This window comes from Myotis lucifugus, unplaced genomic scaffold, assembly GCF_000147115.1.
Source record: "Myotis lucifugus unplaced genomic scaffold, Myoluc2.0 scaffold_55, whole genome shotgun sequence".
Lineage (NCBI taxonomy): Eukaryota > Metazoa > Chordata > Mammalia > Chiroptera > Vespertilionidae > Myotis > Myotis lucifugus.
The window spans coordinates 137,352-151,032 of NW_005871103.1; positions in this window are offsets into that span (position 1 = coordinate 137,352).

The following is a 13,681-nucleotide window of genomic DNA, read 5'->3' on the forward strand; positions in this document are numbered from 1 at the left end:
AGGGGGTGGGGGGGCAGTCCAAAAGGGGGAAAAATGGGAACAATAATGTTAATACTTTGAATTATAAAAGAATAAATTTTAAAAAATGTAAAAAAGAAAGTGGGAGGGTGATAGTTTGATGGTGTAGCTTGGAGTTTGCCTGATACCATAGAAAAGGTCTGAAAGAGATTTCTCCAGGGCAAAAAATGGAAAGCTTTCAGATCACAGTTTGAACTGTCTTATCTCAGTGGAAACGAATCCAAAGCGAAGCATTCCCCCTAAAAATGTGAGGTCAACAGCCTGTCCCCAAAGCAGCAGCTGGCCAACAGCTTGTGGGCACCACTGTTTTCTTGGGCTGTCCTTACCACCAGATGGTTGGCAACGAAGGGCTTTTATTTTTCTGCTGAAGAGAAACAGATAAAATACTGAAGATCACCCCCACATTGTCTGCTTGGCCTCCTGAGAAGACAATAAAGAGAGATACTGCTTTCCAACCTTAAGGAGTTGGTGTTACTTATGGTGTGTTGTGCTCAGTTGAAGTGGTTCTAAAAAGGACCAGGAATAGAGTCAATGTCTCTGTCACTTTAGGGCCTCAGGCTGGCTTTACCCTCCACCTAAGGGCACTTCTCTTCTCAAAGTTGATCTTCACAAGATGTTATTCATTAAGCTCTGATTTCCTTTTCTACATCTTGCTTCTTCAGACCTAAGAAAAGTAACTGTTCCGCTCTTACTAACCCTGGGATACTGTGCTATATTCCTTGTGGTTTTCCTACATCTGCCCACATCTTTTAAATATTCCCTTCATTAAGTCCTCCATAGATTATCCTAATTTGAATGAACCATCTGTTTCCTGTTGGGATGTTGACTGATATTAATGTATGAGGAGAATTTTTGAATTAAATATTTGTCATTGATATCTATTTTAATTGTTAAGAGGATGTAGTCTGTGGAATGCAAATTCTAATTCTTTGTGGGGTTGTTATTTTTGCATTTGTGACTTGTGAGCTAGAATTGTTTCATTTTTATAAATGATTCATGAATGTTTAAAAAGTCATATTCTTTATGTGGGAGGCAGGGTTCTACCACAGATTCATTATATTAAACTTAGGGGAAAAAATCAGACTCACCAAAAGTCATGAGAGACCTTTGAAAATACCCAAATTTGAAATACTCCTAGAACATGAACTTTCTCCCTCAAAATGTAGTAACGTATGATTGAAAAATGTAAGTTAACCCCAAACCCCTCAAGAGGGAGACCTCACAAGCTCTGATGAGTAGAAAACGAGGCCAGTGGACAAGTGGGTGCAGGGCTGTCTGCTAAGTTCACTTATAAGCTCAGTTCACCTGGGTCAGACCCTCAGAATTTCAGGCTTCAAAAAATCATGCGTAGCTGCATTCCAGAGACCTTTGGAGCATTCCCGTGTAATGAGACCTGCAAGTATGAAATCCATAAAGACCAAGTGACTCGTGTCCTGCGAATCCAGTTGACTGTGCCACTGGCCAAGGCCCCCAGCTGCTGTGATCCAGGCATAGTCACAGTGGCCTGAGGACAGAGCACGGTGTGAGTGTACATGTGTCAGCATGGAGATGATGACAGTATCTGTGAGTGAGCATAAGACATGTGTGTTAGGACTGCACAAAGCCTGTGAGACAGCACAGATGTTGCTAATGGAAACCATAGAGAGAGGGAAAAGGTGAATAACTCAGAAATTTCTATAGTTCTTTTTCTCTTGCTCTTTGTTTTGTAATGTTTCTGTAAAGCTAATCCTATATAATAAAAGGCTAATATGAAAATTGTTCCATTGACCTGGAGTTCAACGAGGGGGAAGGGCTGGCCCACCAACTGCCCATGGCCCCTCCTCCCGGCTGGCCCTGCCTGATCAGCCCCAATCAGGGCGGGCCAGACCCCACCCATGCATGAATTTATGCACTGGTCCTCTAGTGTCTAATAAGAGACATCAATACAGATTAAACTTTTAATTAATGAGCATTAACTTTTAACACTCTAAGAATTAGTTTAATCATTTTGTCTGCTTGATCTACTAGTGACTGAAGAGATGTGATCAAATTTCTCATTATGATTACATTTGTCAGTTTTTGCCTAGAGTTCTTTTCTTCATAAATGTAACTTATCTGTCATGTATTCCACTTTCTGACCTTGTTTCTCCAAGGTGACAATTATCTTTTAGTTAATTTACCTTAAATTATTACTGATTAGTAATGAGTTAATATGTTGTCTGAGTCTATAGGCTATATTTAGAAAGCCCCTCTGTTTACAAATAGTTTCAGTCCTAAACATTCTACTCAGAGACCCCTGCCTTTTGTGGCCTTATTTAATGAGCTTTGGGTCTGGTTGCTTCTTTGCTCATATTCACAGCAGCTTGCATCAGTGAGTTTCCATGATCAGAGAGCATGATTAGAGGCTCTTTTGTATTAACCTTTTTTCTTTTTTGTTAATCCTCACCTGAGGATATTTTTTTCATTGACTTTTAGAGAGAGTGGAAGGAAGGGAGGGAGAGAGAGAAAAAAGATAGAGAGAGAGAGAGAGAGAGAGAGAGAGAGAGAGAGAGAAAGAGAGAGATGTGAGACAGACACATTGATTGGTTGCCTCTCACACACATCCAGACTGGGCTGGGGATTGGACCTGCAACCCAGGTACGTGCACACCCTTCAGTGCATGGGCCAGTGGTTGGCAAACCGTGGCTCGCAAGCCACATGTGACTCTTTGGCCCCTTGAGTGTGGCTCTTCCACAAAATACCACGTGCGGGCGCGCACTTCCAGTGCAATTGAAACTTCGTGGCCCATGCGCAGAAGTCGGCTTTCGGCCTGGGAGAGTCTATTTTGAAGAAGTGGCATTAGAAGAAGTGGGGGGTGTCTGTCGGTCGGGTGACTGGAGACGCAGCGCAGGCGGGCCGCGGGATACGCAGCGCGGGGGAGGTACATTGTTTTGAGGTACATTCGCTGAGGTCGACTCCTCCAACTCTCCCATCCACACTCGCCCATCCACACTCCTCTATCTGAAACAAGTATACAAGGCGAGTATGGATGGGAGAGTTGTAAGGGGTCGACAATCAGATTGAGGACGTTTTTAGCAAAGGCCAGTTTAAGAGTACCCTAATTAAGTTAATAACAATGTAGCTACCTATATAGTTTAAGTTTAAAAAATTTGGCTCTCAAAAGAAATTTCAATCGTTGTACTGTTGATATTTGGCTCTGTTGACTAATGAGTTTGCCGACCACTGGCATGGGCCAATGCTCTAACCACTGAGAACACTGGCTAGGGCTCTTCAGTATTAACTTAGATTTTATATCTATTCTTCAAGGAGGAAGATCTAGAATGAATGTCTGGAATCCTGGCAGACGTGAAATTGAGATCCCCCTCAAGAAAGACCCCTGCTCAGCTGCACGATGTGCAGTTAGCTGCTCCCTCCAGCTGTTACCCCTTCAGTGGACCATCGCTCTTGGCTGAGCAGCACAGTGGTGCCAGGGCTTCACCTTCTCTGCCCAGTGCGAGACTCCTCTGAAGGGCAGGCTACGCTCTACAGTCCTGTTGGCTGCTGGGTGGGTCTCTGTGTGGTCTGAAGACCCTCCTACCCAATTTGGCTTCTCCTTTTCCTTTCACAAATGTTACTTCCTCCCAAATCTTCTGTACTCCTTGCTCAGTCTTAGCGATTACTTCCCAGAGGACCCCACTGATACCAGCGTTAACCAGATATGTCCATTCCAAACCAGTTCTACTTTCTCTCCATGCTGTTTCCGTAATTCTTCTAGAAAGATTAACGATTTTATTTCAATTGGAATCAGTTTTATTTCAACTTCTGAGGTACCCAACGGATTCATCAGTAGGCTCAGGACTGGCTCATCGTACTCCTACAACTATTGATCTGTTCAAGGTATTTTTCCTAAGTAAACTCAATGCCACTGAGGCACAAATGGTATGTTACAGACACCACTGATTGTCTACAAGGTACTGCAAGAGAACGATTCATTGATTCCATCCAGAGGTGCCAATCTGCATCTACTTAAAGAAAGACCAGGCAGGGAGGAACAGTTTTTGAAAGCCATTTCAATTCTAACTGGAAAGTGTTTGTTTTGAGAATTTGGTCTCCATCGATACTTTTACTGTTTGTTCTTTTACAAGATTATACTTTGAGAGGGGTGCTCTGGCAGGAAGGAGGTAGCAGAATGAAGCGAAGTGAATTTTAGGTGAGACACCTGGATAGCAAAACTGAATGAAGAAATGAGGATAATAACAGTAAAATCTCTCCTTTAATTACCTGAATCATTCTGAGGAGTTGTATTATGTGGTTAAAATGCAGATAAGGGTGTTCTCACCATCTATTTTGCATGAAATTACAGATTCTTGAAATTCTAGCTCACTAGTACAATCCTAGCATAATTGTGGATTGACATGCATATACAGGGTAGGCACATATTATGAAATGGGGTTGAGTGATGGTATAGGGCTAATGCTAATGGCATGTTGGGCCACATCCAATGTGCTTAATAAGTCCTCATGGAGTTCTAAAAAATGGGTCAAATATTTGTTCACCACAACCTATCCTTTTGTTCACAACTCAGTGAAGGTAACCGGATGCATGGACATCTTTAAGCTATTTTATTTTAGTCTCTGTGTTAAGCTAGTGCCAGCTGGACTGTGATTCCTTTCTAATAGGGAGTAGGGTGTGAGTGTGTGTATGTGTGTGTGTGTGCAGGGTGTTAGGAGTGAGGGTAAGTTGTATTAGCAACAAAGTAAAGAATTCAGTAAGCAAAGATTCATTACCTTGGGGGAGGGAAGGTTTCTGTACAGGTGGTTTGGAACCAATCTCATCTCCTCTCTCTCCACACGCCCAGATGCCCAGGTAGAAAGTGCCTGGGAGGGGTGAACTGATCATCTTCCCGTCGTTTATGACCTGCAGATGACGGGTTCCCAGAGCTCCCTCGGTCCTGCCATCAGGTGATCTACAGTATCTCCCAGCAACGAGGAGTGTGAGAGCTCAGCATCTCCTTCGGCATCTTTCTTTTCTCCAAACGTCAGCCTCAGAGAGCCATCCTGAGGAGGAAAAATATACCTCCTGCAGCTCCTTTCAAACAAAAGCATCCTTTACACACGCATGTTCAAAAGAGGATTGCAATCCTTACTTTTGTACTTCGGGTAGCCCACTGATTGTGTTAGGTCTTGTGTAACATGGAGATCATGTGTAAATGGATAGTGTACGCTCATCTCCTCTACTTCAAAGCAGTGTTTTACAAGCCTCAAGTGGTGTGTCATTGTTGCTTATTTATCACACCTTACACATCAGCATTGTCCAAATGTGTTCCATGAAACACTGGTCCTTTGAGGTGCTCCTGAAGGAACAGGCTTGGTTCAATTTGGTCTTGGGAAGAACTGCCAAGCAACCTCATCTTAGAGACGCACAGTGCATGTTTCAGGATCTGAGGGTCATGCAGAGAAGGTTGTGGATGTGTCCCCTTGTCCCAGAGCCACGTGTCTGAGTCTGTCCCAGAATATTCCCCTGACCTCTGACCTCGGCAGGCAGAGCCCCTGGTAAGCAGGCCAGTGGGGTGTCTATCAGCTCTCCCTATGGGTGAAGTGGAGGGAATGGCCCTGCTCCAAAGCCAGTCACTGATGCCCCTTGAGACCGCCCAGACCCATGGGCTTGGTCTCTGCTGTTGTCTCCTCAACAGGAGCCTAGAAGAAGGGTGGGGTGAGGGGGATTCCAGAGGCTGTGTCCCAGAGGGCGGGGTGGTTGCTTTGCCCAGGCTGATGTTGTGGGAGGGGCTTGGGCTGTGCTGCAGTATTGGGGTTGGGGGCTGACTGAGCACAGGCATCCCAGCAGCCGCTCCTCCACATCCCTCCCATGCCTCCCACCCCAGCATCTCCTCATGCGACTCCAGTCCCACCGCCCTCCTCCACCAGAGCTCCGTGTGGGTGGCTGTGAACGAAACTCCTGTGCTCTGGCCTTTAAAAAAGAGGTTTGTCTCTGGCAGGCTCTGTCCCCCTGCCTCCCAGCTGGGTGCTACGTGGGCAGCTGCTCCCAGAGCTGGCACTCTGGGCTGGGGAGCCCACCTGGGGTCCTGGTCCACCCTGCAGCCGAGCTCTCCCTCCGAACCTAGGCTGCTGCCCCTGGTGCTGGCCAGACCATCTCCTGACTCCGCCCTTCCTACAGTCTCCAGGTGGCTTCTGCCCTTCCTTGTGTAAAAGTCTCATCAGCTGGTCTTCAGTTGGCAATTCAGGTTGAATGTTCCCCAATTTAGTTTTATTTCCAGTTTGGTCCTGGGAGGAGGTGCGAGAAATATCTATCCGCTGTGCCGCCGTCTTGAGATCCCCTATATCAGTGGTTCTCAACCTTCCTAATGCCGCTCGCTACCCTTTAATACAGTTCCTCCTGTTGTGGTGACCCCCAACCATAAAATTATTTTTGTTGCTACTTCATAACTGTAATTTTGCTACTGTTATGAATCGTAATGTAAATATCTGATATGCAGGATGTATTTTCATTGTTACAAATTGAACATAATTAAAGCATAGTGATTAATCACAAAAACAATACGTAGTTATCTATGTGTTTTCCGATGGTCTTAGGTGACCCCTGTGAAAGGGTTGTTCGACCCCCAAAGGGGTCGTGACCCACAGGTTGAGAACCGCTGCCCTATATGCTTTTTTCACTTGGAAACTTTTTCAGAGCATAACATGCTGCAGAGAGTGCCTGGCCTGATGGCTTTCGCAGAGTGGCTCACCGTGTGCCCAGCTCCTGACCCGGCAATGGAGCATCCCAGCCACAGCAGTCCCGGGCCCTTCCAGCAGAGAGAGAGAGAGAGAGAGAGAGAGAGAGAAATCAGTGTGAGAGAGAAACATTGATCTGTTGCCTCCTCAACCATCTGGAATGGAAAACGAACCCACAACCCAGGTAGGTGCCCTGACCGGAAATCGAACTCTTAAACTTTTGTTGTTGCTCCAACCACCGAGTCACCTAGCCAGGCCCATTTGTTTGCATGTCGGCCATGGTAGAGTCAAGTAGTCCCAAAGGAGACCTTTGGGTCCGCAAAGCCAAAAACAGTTACTATGTGGCCCTTTGAATGAAATGGAGAATGGACAAAGAGTAGGACCATGCGAATCCAGCCTGTGCACTCACATGCTTGTAGACGGCTGGGGAAGGCCATAGGGAACAAGTAGCTATACCAACAAGTAGGAAATAGCGCATCATACGAGTTCTCCGAAAAGGAAGCCCTCAGTGCCATGTGGGAGCAGGGGACCCTAGAGGCCATCCCTCTGTGTCATCACATTCTTCAGAAAGTCCCTACCTTGGCACTGACAGGTTTTGTTTCGCTTGGATGAGGAGAATATGGATCCTGGGGAGCCGTGATTGAATGTGGGTGAGCATCCTGGGAGGATCATTTTCCAACACCCCCATCGGGGTGGGAGGGGAGCTGACTCAGAGGGCCGTGTCTGAGCCTGGGCAGAGGTGTACCCCGCACCAGCATTCCTGCGTGTGTCTGTCTGCTTGATAACGGGGTGTTGCCCTGGCTGCTCACCTTTAACCCTCCAGTCCAGACCTGCTTCCTGTTTTTCATTCCCCAGTGGCCTCTGTGTAACTTGCCTGCCAGGTGTGATTCTGACGAGGCAGCAGGTGCAAGCTTTGGGGAGCATGGCAGTTTACATGTGATATTGTTGGGAAAGGTTTTATTTCATTTCTGCCCCTGCGGAGTGTACAAAGCGTGAGCATTTGGATTTGTCTGTGAAGGAGAAACGTTGCAAGGACTTTCCACCTTGCCTCGTCTGGAATCGCATGAGAACAGGCGTTTGGAGCAATCAAACCTGAGGCATCAGGGAGGGCACAGGGCTGCCGCACATTTTCAGCCTCTAGGCCTGCAGCGGCTAGCTCTGGGGTTTTGTGGTGTGATTTGTTTTGAATGTTCTCCTTTTCCCCTCTCTCTTCCTTTCTCTCTCTCTCTTTCTCTCTCTCTCTCTCTCTCTCTCTCTCTCTCTCTCTCTCTCTCTCTTTTTCTTTCCTTTTAAATATTTTATCAAAAAAGAAATGTATGCTCACTGGGCAGGCATTTCAGTCCCTTGAGGTGCGCTGGTAGCTCTGAGAGGCTCACCCTCACAGCTGGCATTGGAACCCCATCAGCCCCTCCCTAATCACAGGTGAGCAGCCCCAAAGCTTCGCATGTTCTTGGTACATCTGCACCAGCAGAACATGGCCTTGCCTGTCTGAGCTGCCTGCTAAAAAGAAAATAACTTGGAGATGAAGGTTCTCTTTGAATAAGAAATCTCAGAAGGACTGTCCATACTTACAAGAGAGGCAGATGTTTACAGAAATTAGGCATTCTATAAACCAGGACGGCAAACCTCCAGACGATTCCCATGTACATAACTGCAGCCCATGTCAGAAGTCAATAAGCAATCACTATGCTCCTTTGTGCTGAGCCTGGCCAGCCTCAGACTCTTTGTTAACACTATATGTCAGGTAGCTACTATCAGGAAGTAAAACGTAAACAAACAGATTTAGTATTCCTGATTTAAGTAATTACTTTTGAGTAACAGATTGTCAATGCTGATAATAATAGCTAACATGTATTAAATATTTATTATGTGCCAGACATTGTTCTGATAAATGCTTAACATGGATGCACTCATTTACTATAAAACTCACGTGTATAGGCTGTGTTTGGATTATCGTTGCATTACCAGTGCCTGAAAGAGGTTCTGGCACATAGTGGGTGCTTAATGAATCCTTGTTATCCAAGCAAATTCTAAAAGCAATGATTATTATTCTCCTATTCCAGGAGAGGACACTGAGGCCCAGAGAGCTTAAGCAACTCCTAAACTAGTAAGGGCCGGAGCCATGATTTGATGTTCCCTTAGTAGTTTGTTTATACTTTTAACCACTTTGTTCTACTTCTCATCGGAGCTGTTTGATATCTCTGTTCTGTTTATTCATGTTCAGTAACTTGCTTGTCAGTCTCATTGCTTCTCTTTATTCTTCTGGCTTCCATGCATTTTGATGTTTTAGAGAGCCATTCGTCTCTGAAACCAACAAGGGGAGAGCAAGAGGTGACACTCCATGTGGATGGGGTTGAGACAGAAGATGTAAGTGGGGGCAGCCCAGTGGCTGTGCGCTCTGGGCCAGGGCCGCATAGGAATCCAAGCCAGCACTGCCAAGTCTCGTATTTCAATAGAACTCAGAAATCTGAACTTTCATATCAAAATACCAAATGAAAATATCAATATGAAAATTCCCATCTATAAAATATTAAGAAGCAAGACACTTTGATGAACCAAAATAAACAAAGCATTGCAAGTCAAATAAAATATCTCCATGTGCTCAGTCAAGCCCATGGATGCATAGTGGGCAACCTGGGAGAAGCAAAATCCACCAGAAGTAAAAGTGGTGCTGACAGCTGCTCCTGTGGTTCCGGTAAAAATGAACACCAAACACCATGATGGAGATAGCTGTAACTTTATGTTAAAATTTTAGAACGGGGGTGTTTCTGGGAAATACAACCGCAATAATGACAGTAGCTCAATACTCTTGCTCAGTGCTTCATATTTTTTAATTCGCTCCTATATATGCATTTGAATCTCCCTGAAAATCATTGTGATGGTTCAAGTACTTGGTCAATATTAAGCAGTAAGATTCAGGATTCAAACACTGATCTCCTGATTCTCAACCTGATTTGCTTTTAGCTCCACAATCCCTGAGCAGAGATGACTGACTACCAGCATTCACGGTTCTTACCGGCCTGCGCTTTTTCATCTTAGAGATAATCAAGAGGTTAAAAAAGCACCCTATTATAAAATAGAGAGCTTATGCCCAGTTCTGCTGGATGTTTACAGGAAGGAGAGAAACAGGACAATCCTTTGAGGATGCATGTGTGATTGCTAAAGCGTATTATTCTTGGCAGATTGAGGTTGTTGATTTCCATTTGGTCCTCCCCAAATCATCTCTAATTACAAAAATACGCACCTACCAAATGCTGGGTAAGTAATGTGATTCTGGCCTCATCACTGTGCACAATCCTAAACACTCGCTAATGACTCAGCAGGTGGGGCGTGCTCCCCCGAGCATAGGCACTGCCGGCCAGAGCTGAGATGTGGCATGTTTTGCATGTTCCGTGGAAACCATTGTAAACGAAGCAGCTGTGAAAATCCTCACACGGAGAGAAGTGTTTCTGATCCCTGGGTCTGTGTGGGCCCCCGAATGTCAGTTCTGCGCAGGAAGGGCTCCTGGCGCTCGGTGCCTTTCTGCCAGGGTGTGCATTTGACAGCTGTTCTGGGCTGTCTTTTCCCAGCCACTGGCCCAGCTACTGCCATAAAGCCAATTAGAGTTGCAGGCAATTAATGTGATTTTCCTCAAGAGCTCCTTATATTATGTAGCACTTCGGCATGAAATCCGTGACCTTTGCAAATACAAGCACAGGGAGCAAATAAGCCACGCTCTGCCTGTGCGCGCTCATTGCGCGTGACGAAGGTGGACACAGAGTGTGGTTGCTGGAGGCAACGGTGTCCGTGGAGCACTTTACGTCTCGGGATTGTTGGGAATGAAGACATATGGCCACACCACACCCAGGTAAACCAGAGAAGGGTGTAGGTATGATGAACAGCAATGCATTTACATATTTTCGGCAAATTACTTAACAAAATGTATGGATTGTAACACATTCATAATGGGGCTCCATAACTAGTACTTCACAGATGTTTTTCCACATTTTAAGAAGGACATTAATAAACTGAAAATATCCCTGGCCTTAGAGGGAGGGTTGGAGAAAACGGGGCTGCTTGATCTTGAAAGAGAAGACTTGGGGGAATGATCCTCCAATAGGTAAAATGAACCCCGTGTGAGAAAGCCGTCTGATTCCTGGGTTATCCCTGTAACCCTCGGTTGAGAGCACTATGCCTAGACTCAGCGGTTCTCAACCTGTGGGTAACGAACAATGAAAATACATCCTGCCTATCAGATATTTACATTATGATTCATAACAGTAGCAAAATTGCAGTTATGAAGTAGCAACGAAAATAATTTTATGGTTGGGGGTCACCACAACATGAGGAATTGTATTAAGGGTCACGGCATTAGGAAGGTTGAGAACCACTGGAGAGCATAATAAGTGCTGAACAAGATTGTGTTGAATGAGCAAAAAAATAAATAGGACAATAGTGCAAGGTACTTGCTACAAGCTGCGTTCATGAAAGCAGCTGCCACGTTGAAGGGGCTGCTTGGCGAGGCGCTCCCTGTTATCCATTAAGCCAGGGCTGCCGGTTGGTGGCCTGTGGACACCACTCGCATATGGATGGGTACTGTTTGCCCAGTCAGTGTTTTCTTAAAGTCTGGTATTTTAAAACTATTGTGATTGAGAGTATTGCTCACCCACCTCCTCTCTGTTCTGCGTTTCAACAACTCTGAGTCCAGCAGCTCCCCTTCGCTGGGGCACGGGCTTCCCACTTTGCTCAGACCCCACTTGTCCCTGTGGTTTTGGGCTCAGCTCCTTTCACTCATTGACCTGACCTTCCTTGCCCCTGGAGGGCTGAGCTTGATGCCTGGGCGCAAGCAGAGGTGAAGGCCAACCATTTGTCCTGAGTACAGAAGTGGCTCCAATGTGGTGAAGGAGAGGGACACGATTTTTAACCCTAAGATGCTTGGTTTGGTGATGAATACCATGCCTTGTTCATCAGAGTGAGAACAGCGCTGGTCTAGTTTCAAGCAGCTCACAGGCACTTCTTTCAACCCAAACACTCCTACCCCTGAGCTCTGCCTGGATCACAACCCCAGGCCGGCATAGGGCCAGATGCCACCAGCTGTCCTCACAGTCCCACCTCACCTCCGCTGGGGAGATTAGCCAAACGACATCTTCACTCTTCATGCCGCCCTGCGCCCTCCTGTCTCACTGCCTGGGCTTCCCTCCAGCAGCACACAGAGGCAGCGCCCAGGAAGTGGGGTGGGGAACTCATGGGAACCAGTTGTGTCCCCAGTTGGTGACTTCAGTGTCAAGAAGCGCTGGAGCTGAGTAGGTCTGCAGGGAGCTGGGAGCCCGGGCTTGTTTAAATGTAAAGGTTTCCATGGTTGTGCTAAATGCCAATCACTTTCCAGGACTGGCTAAGGGGTGTGGAGTTCTGGGCTCATGTGCTTTTTGGCTGGCCCCTGAGGGAGCTGCTGGCCTCTGGCTCCCCCTACGCTTCTTCTGCTTTGCTCCTTTCAAAGAATTACCCTTAAATGGGGTCCCTAAAATTTAGCCAATAAACACAGGAGAGCTGGAGAGGCAGCGAGAGTGAAAAACAACCCCCCTGGTTCAGACTCAAGGTCCAACTGTTGACAACACACCTCATCAGGTCAAGGTGGCCCTACAACGCTGCATCTGTTACCTTACTATCTTACAGATGCTGCCTAACCGAGCTCAAAAGGCCAAAGTGTCATGTTTCTCATCAGGGAAGAGAAAGAGGAAAGTGTTTGGGGTGAATTTAATCCATAATCACCCAGCAAGTGCTGACTACATACCTGCGAGGCTGGAGGGGCCAGTCACCTTCAGTCCGGGTCGCTCAGCTGGTTGAGAGGTCTGTGTTCCCCGTCTCAGGTGCCATAGCCAGTGGCAGGATGGCGTCCTCGGGCCACACATGCTTTGGTCCCACAGTCATTGTCAATATGTCAGGCCATCAAGGCAGATGGCGAACGGGACAATCAATGCTTCTGAACTTTTTGAAAATATACCACCCGAGTGTCCAGCGGGGAAATGCCTAAAATTCAAAAATAACCTAACAGAATATTTGATTTGCCACCAGAGACCTAAGTTGGGAAGATTGACACATGGAAATGAGAGGCCAGCGTGGCCAGCTTAGATCTCTCAGCTCCACTTAGCAACGGCCTCTCAGGGGACTGGTCCGGGACTCCCACGGGGCCCCAAAGTATCCACTTGACCTCTCCTTCCCCCAAGCACTACACATCCACAAGCACACCCCCAGATAAGGCCTGGAGCTATATCTAGAAAGTTGTAACATCAGCCTAAGAACAGAGGTCAGGGCCCGGGGTCAGTGGGTTTCCCGGAGGGCCTGTGGTGGCTGTCAGGGGGGACAGAAGGGGATAAAATGTCATTGCCGTTTAACTCAGTTTGCTTTTCTCCATGCTGCCAGCTGCCGACTGTGCCTCCCTGAAGTCAGAACCACCAGACTCACCAGACCTTTTTGAACCAGAATACCCCAGTCCTCCAAGGCAAGCCTTGTCCCTTGCCCACTCACATCCTAGGTCTCGGAGTAAAGTGACTGTCATTTCCTCCCAATATTCTCTTAAGTTCTCAAAGAAGGTTTCCTTGGTGTGTACCCACCATGGAAGGCTGCTTACTATTTTAAATGCCTGTGATTTTCTGCTTCTCTCCCCGGACTAAAGGAACACGCTTGGCAAACCTGAAGTGCTGGAGAGTGAGGGGTTACACAACCAGCCTCAGCAACGGTGGAAGGTGCGTCAGCTCCTTTGCCCTCAGTTGGGACCACTCCCTGAAGGGTCCTCGCACTTTCCCCTAGATCCCCAGTGGGGTGAGCTCCAGCTGTTTGCAGTGGTATCTGAATTGATACCACATTGTTTCATGTGCCTCATGCCTTTCCTGTCACACCCACTCCTCTCGCTGTCTCCTGGCACCTCCCAAATTAATTGTTCACACCAGAATCTCCCTCTCAGCGCCTGCATTAGAATCCAAACTCAGTGGTTAACT